The following is a 12,845-nucleotide window of genomic DNA, read 5'->3' as shown; positions in this document are numbered from 1 at the left end:
AGTCAAACGGTCCTAATATGCCTACAAGTGACCTAGGCCAGGAACTTAAATAGCAACCCTCGTATACTTTATAGAGTCGGATATGCCTCCTTCTACCTATTACATTCCATACATTTCCTGCTGGCACAAAGTTACAATACACTTCTACCCTTTGGGTAGCGGGTATAATGACAAATATAGCTCTTGAGGCAGCAGTCTTAGTGCTGTCAATGTCGATATTTCAGACTGAAAATAAAACTAACGTATCAACACCAAGTTTGCTTGTTGTGCGGTTTACCAAGCTTTGATTCACATTTTAATCAAGCAATGTGCAATGGACACTCTTTTTAAGAATAATATAAATTATGTAATGATTTCGATTTAATATTGAATAAACAAATTTAAGTGATCGCCAAAATTGTGGCTATTTATCAAATAATCCCTTGCTTCCTGGTTAAATAGCTGGAGAATGCCGAAGCCGCTGCTGCATCGAATAACCACATTGCAGATAACCATGATCTTGAATAAAAGGGCCAAGACGATCTGGCTACACATTATATATGCATTCGGAATTGGCTCAAGGCACAGTTCAATCATTTTGAATATATAACAGATACTCGATATCCAGTAGAGTGAGAAAAGCAATAGAAAGGGTCCAAAATAAAAGAGCATTCTTGTGTCCAATGGAATCTTATCTCCTGAGCGAACTGTTTGATTGTAATAAATCCATTCCAAGAAATTACAGCGACAGTGTTTATAAAGACGGTACAACATCAAAATTATCAATACATTGACAACTGGCACAGTAAATGCGTCGAATGGCAAAATCGATGAATATGTCACGTAGATTTCACTCGACTTGAACCAGAGATGTCCTTTAGTCACCTTGTTTAATTCCGGTATTACAGCTGCCGCTAGAAGCATCAGCCAAAGATATGACACGGTTAGAAAGCATCGCAGCCACACCATCGAGACTTTCTGTAGTTCCAAGCGGTTCTCCCGTCGTTCTGGCATATTTTGTTGTTATATATTTTATTTCAATGTAATTTTAATTGAAAAATGATTGGATTTATTGTACTTTTGAAAGTTTCATTTTCTATTTACTAACATAATAATGGCAATGCCTACTAATGAAATTGAAATGGTAATTGCACAAGAAATAAGTTCGAATTTTCATTTTTTAGTATGAGGTTTTTACAAATCTTTTTCCCCCATAAAGTTTCATGTTATATTATTTCATTGAATTTTACTAAGTTAAAAAGTCCGAATTGACCTGTTCTCTTTTTATACCCGCTACCCATAGGGTAGAAGGGTATTATAACTTTGTGCCGGCAGGAAATGTATGTAGCAGGTAGAAGGAGGCATCTCCGACCCTTTAAAGTATATATATTCTTGATTAGTATCAATAGCCGAGACGATCTGTCTGTCTGTCCGTCCATGTCCGTCTGTCTGTGTGTCTGTCCGTCTGTTCGTATGAAACACTGGATCTCATAGGCTATAAGAGATAGAACTATAATTTTTTTCGATAGCATTTGTTATGCTTGCACGCAGATCAAGTTTGTTTCAAAATTTTGCCACGCCCACTTCCGCCCCCTCAAATCAAAAATTGAATAATAAGCGTAATTTTAAAGCTAGAGCTGCGAGTTTTAGTGTATATAATAATAACAATAGTATTTATGATTGCTGAGAATTTGCTATCAGATAAAAAGAAATACTTTTGTATGAGCAAAAACGGCTACTTACTAGGGGTCTTAGTTGCTTTGGCTGACAATCTGGTATAATGTGCAGTGTATGGTATTTTTTGAATGCGGTACTATATCGATATACCAAATATACCATTTGGTATATTTTAATTTTTGATAATATTTTCGGTATATTTTGAAAATAATACCGCAATATTTTGCTTTTATTTAAAATGGGTAGGGGGTATCTCACAGTCGAGCACACTCGACTGTAACTTTCTTACTTGTTTCTCTTTACATTTGCAATATTTTCTTACAAAGCATTTAAATAATATATTATTATATACAGTTTTTTGATACAGAGAATTGTAATCGAGATTCTTTTGGCTCAACAGCCAGTTATTTTTATAGGTAAATTGAAAATCTTGTTATTTTGCAAAGGTCAATGTCAATAATTCCTCATATCGTTTTTTGGTTTTGTTTTTAAGAATTTTGTCATGGCTATTGTTTTTATTTTGATGAATGAAAATGCAGACATCCACATAACTACAAAAACTTAGTCAATATAAATGGTGCATTTATTTAAGTTTAATTAAGTTTTGCATTCCTGTTAAAATCGATTTGTGCTCTTATTTATTTAATATATACATGTCGTGGAACAGACAGTTAAATTGTAAAGTTTGAATTCCCATGACTGTTAAATTAGCATAATTAGATTAGTAATGTAAATGTTAAGAACATTGTTAGTGTTAAGAAACGCTAAATAAAGACATGAAGAAAAAGGATGGTTGATTGGTGAAGGCGAGGTCCGAGCGGGACGGCTATACGGGCTGAGTGTGGCGCGATTGTTCTCGAAGCGTCAGTGAAGAAGAAGACGGGACGAGAGACATTGGCGACTCGCTACGCTTTTACCAAAGAATAAGAATCAAAATGGAAAATATTAATTTAAATGATTCTTCTACATCAGAAGTGGGATCGCCACAGCCACAGCATTCGGAAAATGTGCTACGGGTGTTGGAGGCACAAAATAACAAATTTTTGGAATTGCTGAAGGCCATGCAGACGCCGGTAAACACTACAACAACAACAACGCACGAAACTTCTGTGACGCGACAGATCAGGCGTTACTTGCTACAAATGTGGCAATGTAGGACACATTGCATCTACATGTACCAATTATGCAGCTACATCAAAAGACAGCAGCGTTAAGAGAGTCGACGTATGTGCTGTGTCTAACCCGCAGGGAGTGATGCTTTAAAATGGTGAGCCGTTCCAATTTTTCTTCGATTCAGGAGCAGAATGCTCATTGATTAAGGATAAGTTAAGTAACAGGATTGCTGGCAAAAGAATTAATAATATGGTAATCTTAAGAGGCATAGGAGAAAATATTGTTAAAAGTAACTTGCAAATTCTAGCCACAGTTAAAATTTCTGAATTTTATCTAGAGATATTATTTCATGTTGTAAACAATGACTATCTTAAATATGACATAATGATTGGTCGGGAAATATTACAAAATGATTTTGGTATTACAATAGATTCAGATAAGCTAAGTTTATTTAAAACTAAAACTGTTAGTGTAGTTCACAAATCCACAGCAGACACTATGGCTAAGTCTATTAACAAGAACGTTGATTTAAATGAGCAGGGAAAAGCAATCCTTAATAAATATATTGGAACAATATTCTGATCATTTTATAGATGAAATACCGCAAAGACGTGTCACAACTGGCGCATTAAAAATTCGTTTATTAGATAACAATAAGACAGTTCAGAGACGCCCGTACAGACTCAGTGACGATGAAAAGAAGCTTGTCAGAGTAAAAAATAAGGCAGATGTTAGATGCTAAAGTGATTCGCCCAAGTAGCTCGCCTTTTGCTAGTCCAATGCTTCTAGTAAAAAAGAAAGATGGCAGTGATAGACTTTGTATAGACTACAGGGAGCTAAATGCTAACACAGTGTCAGACAAATATCCATTTCCACTAATTTCAGACCAAATTATTTGCGTGATGGCAAATTCTTTTCGAGCCTAGATATGGCTAGTGGCTTTCATCAAATACCTATAGAGGCTGAATCAATTGAAAGAACTGCGTTTGTGACACCAGACGGACAATTTGAGTTCCTTGCCATGCCATTTTGGGCTGAAAAATGCTTCCTCAGTTTGTTTCAGCGATCAATTATACAAGCATTAGGTGAACTTGCATATTCATATGCGATAGTTTATATAGATGACGTTTTGATTGTTGGAAGATCAAAGGAAGAAGCCTATGAAAGATTGAACATCGTGTTAAAAGCTCTATCAAGTGCAGGGTTTTCTTTCAATATTAAAAAGTGTGCATTTCTCTAAACCGGAATTGAATATCTTGGATATTTTATCGAAAATGGTGAAATTAAACCCAACGCTAGAAAAATAGAAGCCTTATTAGCATTATCTAAGCCAAATTCAGTTACCCAACTTAGACAATTTATAGGTTTAGCATCAGTCCGGCAGTTCGTATCACGATCTGAGCGAATGAAACCGTTATATAAGTTAACATCTAAAAATAGTAATTTCATTTGGAACAAGGAGCATGAACAGATACGCCAAAATATCATTCAAGCATTGACCAGAGAACCAATACTGGTTATATTTGATCCAAACTACCCAATAGAACTTCACACTGATGCTAGTGCAGATGGATATGGTGCGATGCTGGTGCATAAAATTGATGGCAAGTGCAGGGTGGTAGAGTATTACAGTAAGTGTACTACTGCAGCTGAATCCGGTGTACAATGCTGTTAAACATTTCCGCCACTATCTGCATTGTAGGAAATTTGTAGTCCATACAGATTGTAATTCACAAAAGGCAAGTCGTACCAAAATCGAATTGACGCCCAGAGTACACCGTTGGTGGGCTTATTTACAATCATTTGATTTCGATGTTGAGTACCGCAGGGGAAGCCAGATGGCACATGTTGATTTCCTGTCCCGTAATCCAATTCCAAGTAAATCTATTGATGTAAATAAAGTAACTGAGGTGCGAGTAGACTTAGCCGAAATTACAGACAATTGGCTAATCGCTGAACAACAATGTGATCAAGATATAGTTGGTATTGTGGCACAGCTAAATTCAGGTGAAATGTCAGATGATTTAGCAAGAACATACGAGATGAGAGGCGGACTATTATACCGCAATATACAAAGAAATGGCAAAACTCGCTGTTTGCATGTTATTCCTCGCGCCTTTCGATGGTCCGTCATTAATAATGTCCACGAGACAATAATGCATCTTGGTTGGCAGAAGACCCTTGACAAAGTTTATGAGCAATATTGGTTTGAGAATATGTCGAAATACACCCGAAAGTTTTGTTGAAAATTGCATAACATGTAAGATTTCTAAGCCAACGTCAGGCAAGGTGCAAATGGAGATGCATCCTATTCCCAAAGTAAAAATTCCATGGCATACTATACATATAGATATTAGCGGTAAATTAAGCGGTAAAAACGATATGAAAGAGTATGTGATAGTACAGATTGATGGATTTACTAAGTTTGTTTTATTTGTATCATACCCTTAATTTGGATACAGAAAATTGTATCAAAGCAGTGAAATCAAGCATATCACTTTTTGGAGTACCCAATCGCATAATTGCAGACCAAGGTAGAAGTTTTGCAAGTAGTAAATTTCGTGAGTTCTGTATGTCAAATAAAATCGAGTTGCATTTAATAGCCACAGGCGCTAGTCGAGCTAATGGACAGGAGGAGCGTGTCATGAGCACGATGAAGGGAATGTTGACGGCTGTAGAAACAGGGGAGCGTTCATGGCAGGATGCTTTGAAAGATGTGCAGCTTGCTATTAACTGCACAAGTAATCGTGTAACAAAATTCAGCCCATTAGAACTGTTAATAGGCAAAGAGGCGAGACCGCTAGGTATGGTAAATTTAAATGAAGAGAGCGAAGTTGATTTTAATGATGCGCGAACACGAGCCATAGAAAATATCGATAAAAATGCAGTGTACGAGAAAGAGAGAGTTGATTTCAATAAGGCGAAAATTGTGAAGCACAAGGTTGGCGATCATGTCTTATTAAAATGTGAAGAGCGGCATCAGACTAAACTTGACCCAAAGTTCAAAGGGCCATTTGTGGTTATTGAGCTGTTGGAAGGTGACAGATATCTGCTGAAGTCATTGATAAATAAAAGAACATACAAGTATGCACACGAAAGCTTGCGGAAAATGCCGGATGAGTGCATTGAGTCTGAAATGATTGAAGAGGATGACTACGTTAACAGAGACGTAAGCCATCAGACAGGGATGATTGCGGTGAAAAAGACGTAGATCATCTGACCATCTCTGCCACCGAGGGTGCAGGGAACATCTTACATGGGGGCTGGTCCAAGCAGCAATGTTCATGTTGATGAAATTGCTTGTGACGGATGGTTGATCAAGTGAAAGGTCAAGGCACTGCAGGTGCATAGCGTCGCAGAGTGGCGGCAAGAGCCCGAGAACCATGTAATGATAAAATCGGTAGCCAAATGGGCGAGTTTCTACTGAAACTGTCATTTGAAGTGTAAAATAAAACTAGATTGTATGTTCTGCAAAATATCATGACTAAGAATAAGTACAGTAAGAAAAGTTGAAATTTAATAAGAGATATAAGACATGGTGCCAAACTTGATGCTTAAATTTGATAATGCACACGAGGTCGTGTGAGAGTCAGGAAGGCCGTGTCGTGGAACAGACAGTTAAATTGTAAAGTTTGAATTCCCATGACTGTTAAATTAGCATAATTAGATTAGTAATGTAAATGTTAAGAACATTGTTAGTGTTAAGAAACGCTAAATAAAGACATGAAGAAAAAGGATGGTTGATTGGTGAAGGCGAGGTCCGAGCGGGACGGCTATACGGGCTGAGTGTGGCGCGATTGTTCTCGAAGCGTCAGTGAAGAAGAAGACGGGACGAGAGACATTGGCGACTCGCTACGCTTTTACCAAAGAATAAGAATCAAAATGGAAAATATTAATTTAAATGATTCTTCTACATACATATATTGTAAATGTGTATGTTATATATATAATATATATGTGAAGGGTTGCAATATTTACTCAACTGCAAGCTTATGTCGTGACACATAAACAAACTTTAACATTTTGAAATTTTTTTTATGTTAGTTGTTTCATAAATTTATATTGCAAAATAAAGATTTGAACCATATGAAGAATAGAAACGAGTAAGTGAACTTGCTTGTGATTTAGCTTCGGCTTAATATTTGCTATCCATTTTTCTAATATACCATATAATTGCGAACTGAACGATAATCTTTCATGAATGCAGCGGGCGGCTGCAAAAAAATATTGTTTTATTTTGGTTATTAAACAAGTAAGAAAACTACTATCGAGTGTACTATGTGTGAGACACTCGCAACCCATTTTAAATAACAGCAAATCAGTGCGGTATTGAGTTTAAATATACCAATTGAATGTACCGCAAAAGTACTAAAAATATACCATTGGATTTATTTGATTTATTTATATACTACCACATTCGTAATACACTATATGTTAGAGTGCAAAATATACCAGCTTGTCAGCCAAAGCAACTAAGACTTTTTTTTATTTATTTATTTTTACAAAAGTATTTCTTAATTTATACAATTTTTATTCTATCGTCATAACATTCTTAGAGATCAAAAAAAACTATAGGCATTATTATAAATATTTACCAGACTAATGACTCAAAAATTATGCATGGTTTTTATCGTACATATGACTGAACTATTAATGTGCACGCCTAACGATTGAGGTAACAGAAGATGTAAGTACATCTACACTAATCGCCCTAAATCGTGCTTTAAATTGTATTGTATGTAAAGTCCGAATGGAAAGAGTTAAGCTGAAATATGCTAAGCTTTATTCTACAAGTTAATATGAAAAGCCTTTAGTTTTTGCAACAAGTAAACATATTACAATTTACCACGAAAATCTTTGTTTATATAGATAACTAAAAAATACAAAGATAAATAAAAAAACAATTGATGTCGGTGCTCGTTAAAAAAACTCCTCGTAATAAAAACTCCACAATTATTTTAATAAGTATTTAAATATATATTTAAACATTGGGAAACACAAGAGAGAAATACTAAGAGCTTATTTACGGACGAGTCTGCAATATGCAAAATAGCTTCTTGAATAACTTATAAGTATGTTATGGTTAGTTACCCTAGTTCAATGTCGCCTTGTGCATATTTTATCTATTTTTTTGTTCTATGTTAAATTTTAAAATGCTCTGACGAAAATAGTCAACCTTAGTAAAACAAGTTGACAAGTCTTAAGTAAAATGCGTAAAGCGTAACTTGCTAAAGCTGAGTAGCGGAAGACCACAAAGATAAGGCGATCAATACAAGTTAGAAGTTTCGATTTTTATTATGTGTTAAGTAATCATTGTCAATTTAAAAAGTTTATGTATTGAAACATAACTTTTTAAAATACAAACATAAAGTGCAATGCCGCTTTTTTTATTATCTTTTACTTTTTATTTTGCTGCTTTAAATATTTTCGTTCCTTGTAGCAGCTTCTACGCCAGAGTTCAATCAAACATATTTAAGCAAGCAATTCCCAATTATTAATATTCGTAATAGCAAAACACTTAAAATTAATTACGCCATTATCTGCTCACAGAATATTTATATATGTACTAGTATTGCGTATACGCAACGTACACACATTTTTATTGTGATGTAAAAACATTTGATTTCTGGCGCGTTTTCTGCTTGATATTATTGTACTTACGGTGCTTCCTCTTGCCATTTATTATTTTCCTCTTTCATTAATATGCCGCAGGTGCTTTGGTGTCACTCAGCTGTAAGAATTCATGTGTTCATGCATATAACCGATTCGATCTTAAATATTAATTTTTTCCGTTGTATAAGAGTCGAGTGTGATGGCTGAACCAATCAATTTGTTTCACTTTAATTTCTTATATAGATATCTTTATGTCGTTAAATGAAAATAGACTCAGTTTTTGAAGATGAAGCTTTACGAGTTGGTCTCGGCAATTATTATGGCAGTTATTATTATGCCTGTTTTAGCTAAAAAGTGTCCCAATGGACAGCAATGGAATCAAGCGGGAAAGAAATGTGTTAAATATTATTTAGGTCCGTAATCACGTAGCTGCGTCACACAAAATGATAATCATAATAAAATGTAATAAACACAAAAAAGGCATTAATAACTGTGGCAAAAGGTGAGAGAGGTGACTATTAGTCTGAATGGCACAAATATTTAGGCAATGTGGCACAACAAAAACAACAGAATCAGCATCAGAGCAGAATTCTCATTTATAACATTTAGGGACAACAACGAAGAAAGAAACTAGCGACAAGAAATAATGAAGGGCATGAAAAATTAAATGCCATTTTGTGGAGCTGGCGAAATGAATGACATCCATACCAAGTTAACTCAAACAATGCGAATATGATATCCTTTTGTAGTGCATTCTGTTGTTGTTGAATAACTGACAACAACTTGTCAGCAGAGCGCATTGAGAGCGTTTTTCTCTTTTGTGTTCTTGCGGTTAATCCTTTGCTTGTGACAATAAAGTGCTCAATATGCTTTCGAGTCATCGAGCAATTCTTATAAATACAAATGGCACATTATACCTTTAAGGGCCTACATTTCAGATCTATACGAATACAAAAAGTGGCCCAACAAATTGAACGGAGAAGAGGGTCAAATTTTGTGTGTGTGCTCTTTTTGAATGACATTTTATTTCTCACCGGAATCTTGATTGTCGACAGTATTTTTTGCCACTCGCCTTCCCAACAGTCAGTCCTTCACACTCAAATAATGAAGGAAAAAAGAATAGATCCCATTTTTGTGATTCATATTGTAAGCTGAACAAAATCGTTATTCTAAAGTTTGACCAAAGAAAATATTTACTGAGTAGTTTTATTCTCTTTTTTTTGATGAAATTGAGTTGAAATCGTGTTCCATTTGGTTGCCCACGAAAGCCATTTCACTTTTGCATAAATAATAAATATTAATAAAAAAAGGATGCAACAAATAACCGTTTTGACTAACACAAAACAAATTGACAAAGCTGTACAACGGCACGTATACGCAATCAATTTGAAATGGCCGTCGCAGCCATTGGCGCAACAATTTCAATTTATGTGCATTAGTTTTATTATTATTATCTCGAATTTCCTGTCAGCCATGTGCAAATTGAATAATAGTCTGTGGTAAATTGTGGTGCGGAAAGTGAATATAGAGTAATCATAATTACTGCCAGGTGAAACCACCAACCAGCCGAAATATATACATACATATGTACATAATAGTTTCACACAGTGTCGTGGTGGTCGCATATATCTTTGAACATACGAGGACTCTATTTATATGTCGTTTAAATTCAATTACATTCATTAAGTCATTGACGTTATTTTGGGCACAAACAGAAGTTTTTCCATATGTTGCGTCATTAAGTGAGAAGTATGTCGATGGAAATTGTGGTTCAGTTTAAAAATAACCGCTTATTAAATAGCAACCCGTAGCCATAACGAATGTCGAATAAGTAAGTATAGCGAGACTGATGAGAAACATGCAATCCACTCAATTTAGTTTCGATATTGAGTCGAAGGCCACAGCAGCCAGCACTCTTTTTTTCTGTAAATACTAAATTTAATATAATAAATAAATAATACTTTTAATAGTATTTTAAATGAAGATACTATTTTACCTCGTACATTCGTCGCTCCTTATGACTCTGATAATGGCAAAGAGAATGAAAAGACAAAATTGCAGCGAAGATCAGGTCTGGAATGAGAAAACCTATTCGTGCGGTCCTCCTGAATGTCCACGTGAGTATTAAATGCCTAAATAAATAGAAATAAGTAAGAAAGCTACAGTCAAGTATGTTTTGCTGTGAGATTCTCCTTACCCATTGTGAATAAAAGGTATTAATATTAGAATATACAAAATTAATATATATTTCGTATGTTGAGTTTATATAGTATAACATTTAAAATATACCATAGAGTGCAAAATATACCAAATTTTTAAGCAAAGCAACTAACCTGTAGTAAGCAAGCGTTTTTGCAGGAATCTTTAATACTATATTTTTTATTGAATCTACCAAAATTCGACTTTAGCTAAAAATTACGCTTATTATTAGATTTTTGTCGATTTACGGGGGAGGAAATGTTGAAGCAAACTTGTTTACAGCTATATCGTCTTAGCTGTTGACGCTGATCAAGGATTTATATACTTTATGGGGTCGGAGATGCCTCCTTCTGCCTGTTACACACATTTCCTACCGGCAAAAAGTTATAATATCTTTCTACCCTTTGGGTAGCGGGTATAACAAGTAAGAAAGTTGGAGTGTGCTTGACTGTGCAATACACCAAATTTTCACCGATTCAAAAGCAAAGCAGTAGTAATGTGGTATATTCGTAGAAATATTTCAAACTAATATACATACAAACAAATACTACAATAAATAAAAATCTTTATTCCATTGATGTACTACTACATTCAAAATATACCAATGAAATTTAGACCCGTTCTTATGATTCCTGAATAAGGCAATCAGACAAAAAAAATAGAAGCTATTCAAGACAAAATGTTCTATAGCTGTGACTGTTATTAATAACTTTGGTTGCCAATCTGGTATTTTTCATTCTATGGTTTGATTTGAATCTTTAAATACTTCGGTTTACCAAAAATTTGCTTTTGATATATTTTATATATATTATATGTTAACCATTATACATATATATATGAACAGAGCGTAGCTTCCTAACTTTTTTTTCTTTTTCAGCTGGTCAAGACTGGTTTGAGGCTGAGAAGAAGTGCGCCAAATTTCGTATGATTGCAACACCGTTGTCAGATGATTCCTTTGAAAATGCAGGTCTAAACAAAAAATGCAGAAAAGGTTTCGTGTATCTTGAGGCAAGGCAAATATGTGGAGCCAAGCCCAAAATTTGTAATAATGAACTTTGTCAAACGAAGACTTTGAGATCGCAGAGGTCTAATGATTGCAAGCCGGGAAGAACTTGGAATCAAATAAGACAAGCTTGCGCACCAATTAAATCAGTGAGAAGTATTGTAGAAGATTCGTAACTTACAAATTAAAAATAAGCAAATAAATAACTAAGGTAAGTAACATTCAAGTATTTTTCATTTAAAAAAATTCAGCATTTATTTTCTCACTTTAGATTCAATATAAGATAAATTAATCCTTGGGCTTCAGTGAGCTTAGTACCTCAGCTTTAAGTGCTTCAGCTGTTTGAGATTGGAAAATTCAATAAGTTGCAAAAATAAGCAAAACCAAAAGCAATATCCCCTCGTCTATTGCTAATACAGGAAATATCCAAAAAGACAGTTTCTCAACTGTGGGGATTAAAATTTAGCTGAGAGAAAATAATAAAAATCGAGATGCTTAAACTACTATGTAGGTCCTGTCCGAATTGTCAAGCTGGGCAGCATAATGAACAATGTTCGGTAGACTGGAGTGGTGGTAGTTGTGGGAGGTGCATTCATTGTTTACGAGAGGAAGTGTCATGGCAGTTGGCCAACAAATTACGTATACGCCACGCTTGCCACTGGCAAGGCGAGGCAGCCGGCAAGCCAGCTGTGTCAAGTGAACTGCGACAGGCGGGACAGCCAAAGGACAGCTGTCGTCTATAAAGCAGGCAAAACAAATGAAGTTGAATGGCAATTGCGGTGGCAAATGTTCGAACTGCAGTTCGCCGCTGCTGAAAAATAATCATGGCAGTAGTTCCACAATTCACTTTCAACACAAATTCTCTAATAGGGAAATTTACAACTCGCAGCACAATCAAGCGAATGCGAATAGTCGCAAAAGTACTTTTAACAGTTGCAGTTTTAATGCTCGACACTGAAGCGTTTATCGTTAAATGTGTCGCACCCGGCGCACTTCTCCAAATGGTTTCCATTGCGAAGGACGCATTCAAAGCCTGTATGTAGTATGTATGTATGTGTGTCTCTTTGGCTGCCTCGACTCAACTCAACTCGACTCTACTCGTGGCCATATTTTGCGGTTGAAATCCACACAAAAGGTGTGAAAAGCAGCAGCTGGCGTGTGGCTCTTTTGATTGGATGCTGTTGCTTATTTGGCACGGATTTCATTTACACTCTTCACTACGTTTACCGGCTCTTGCAGCTTGCCACGCCCCCATTGGACG

The 12,845-nt window shown here is 35.5% G+C and overlaps 1 long non-coding RNA gene across 3 annotated transcripts; it reads left to right on the top strand.

The window, feature by feature from the left end:
- The first annotated feature begins 10,198 nt into the window (after nucleotides 1-10,198).
- Nucleotides 10,199-12,087, top strand: LOC117568047 (uncharacterized). 3 transcript variants are annotated; one of them, XR_004572116.2, is made up of 4 exons: nucleotides 10,199-10,213; nucleotides 10,353-10,499; nucleotides 11,459-11,795; nucleotides 11,856-12,087. It is a non-coding gene; the product is annotated as an uncharacterized LOC117568047 (long non-coding RNA). The 3 variants fall into 3 exon arrangements; XR_004572118.2 differs by lacking the exon at nucleotides 10,199-10,213 and adding an exon at nucleotides 10,293-10,307 and having other exon boundaries at nucleotides 10,367-10,499; XR_004572115.2 differs by lacking the exon at nucleotides 10,199-10,213 and having other exon boundaries at nucleotides 10,272-10,499.
- The last annotated feature ends 758 nt before the right edge of the window (nucleotides 12,088-12,845 follow it).

The sequence above is a fragment of the Drosophila albomicans genome, chromosome 3, assembly GCF_009650485.2.
Source record: "Drosophila albomicans strain 15112-1751.03 chromosome 3, ASM965048v2, whole genome shotgun sequence".
Lineage (NCBI taxonomy): Eukaryota > Metazoa > Arthropoda > Insecta > Diptera > Drosophilidae > Drosophila > Drosophila albomicans.
The sequence above is the reverse complement of the archived record's forward strand: the minus strand, read 5'-3'. Positions and strand labels throughout refer to the sequence as shown.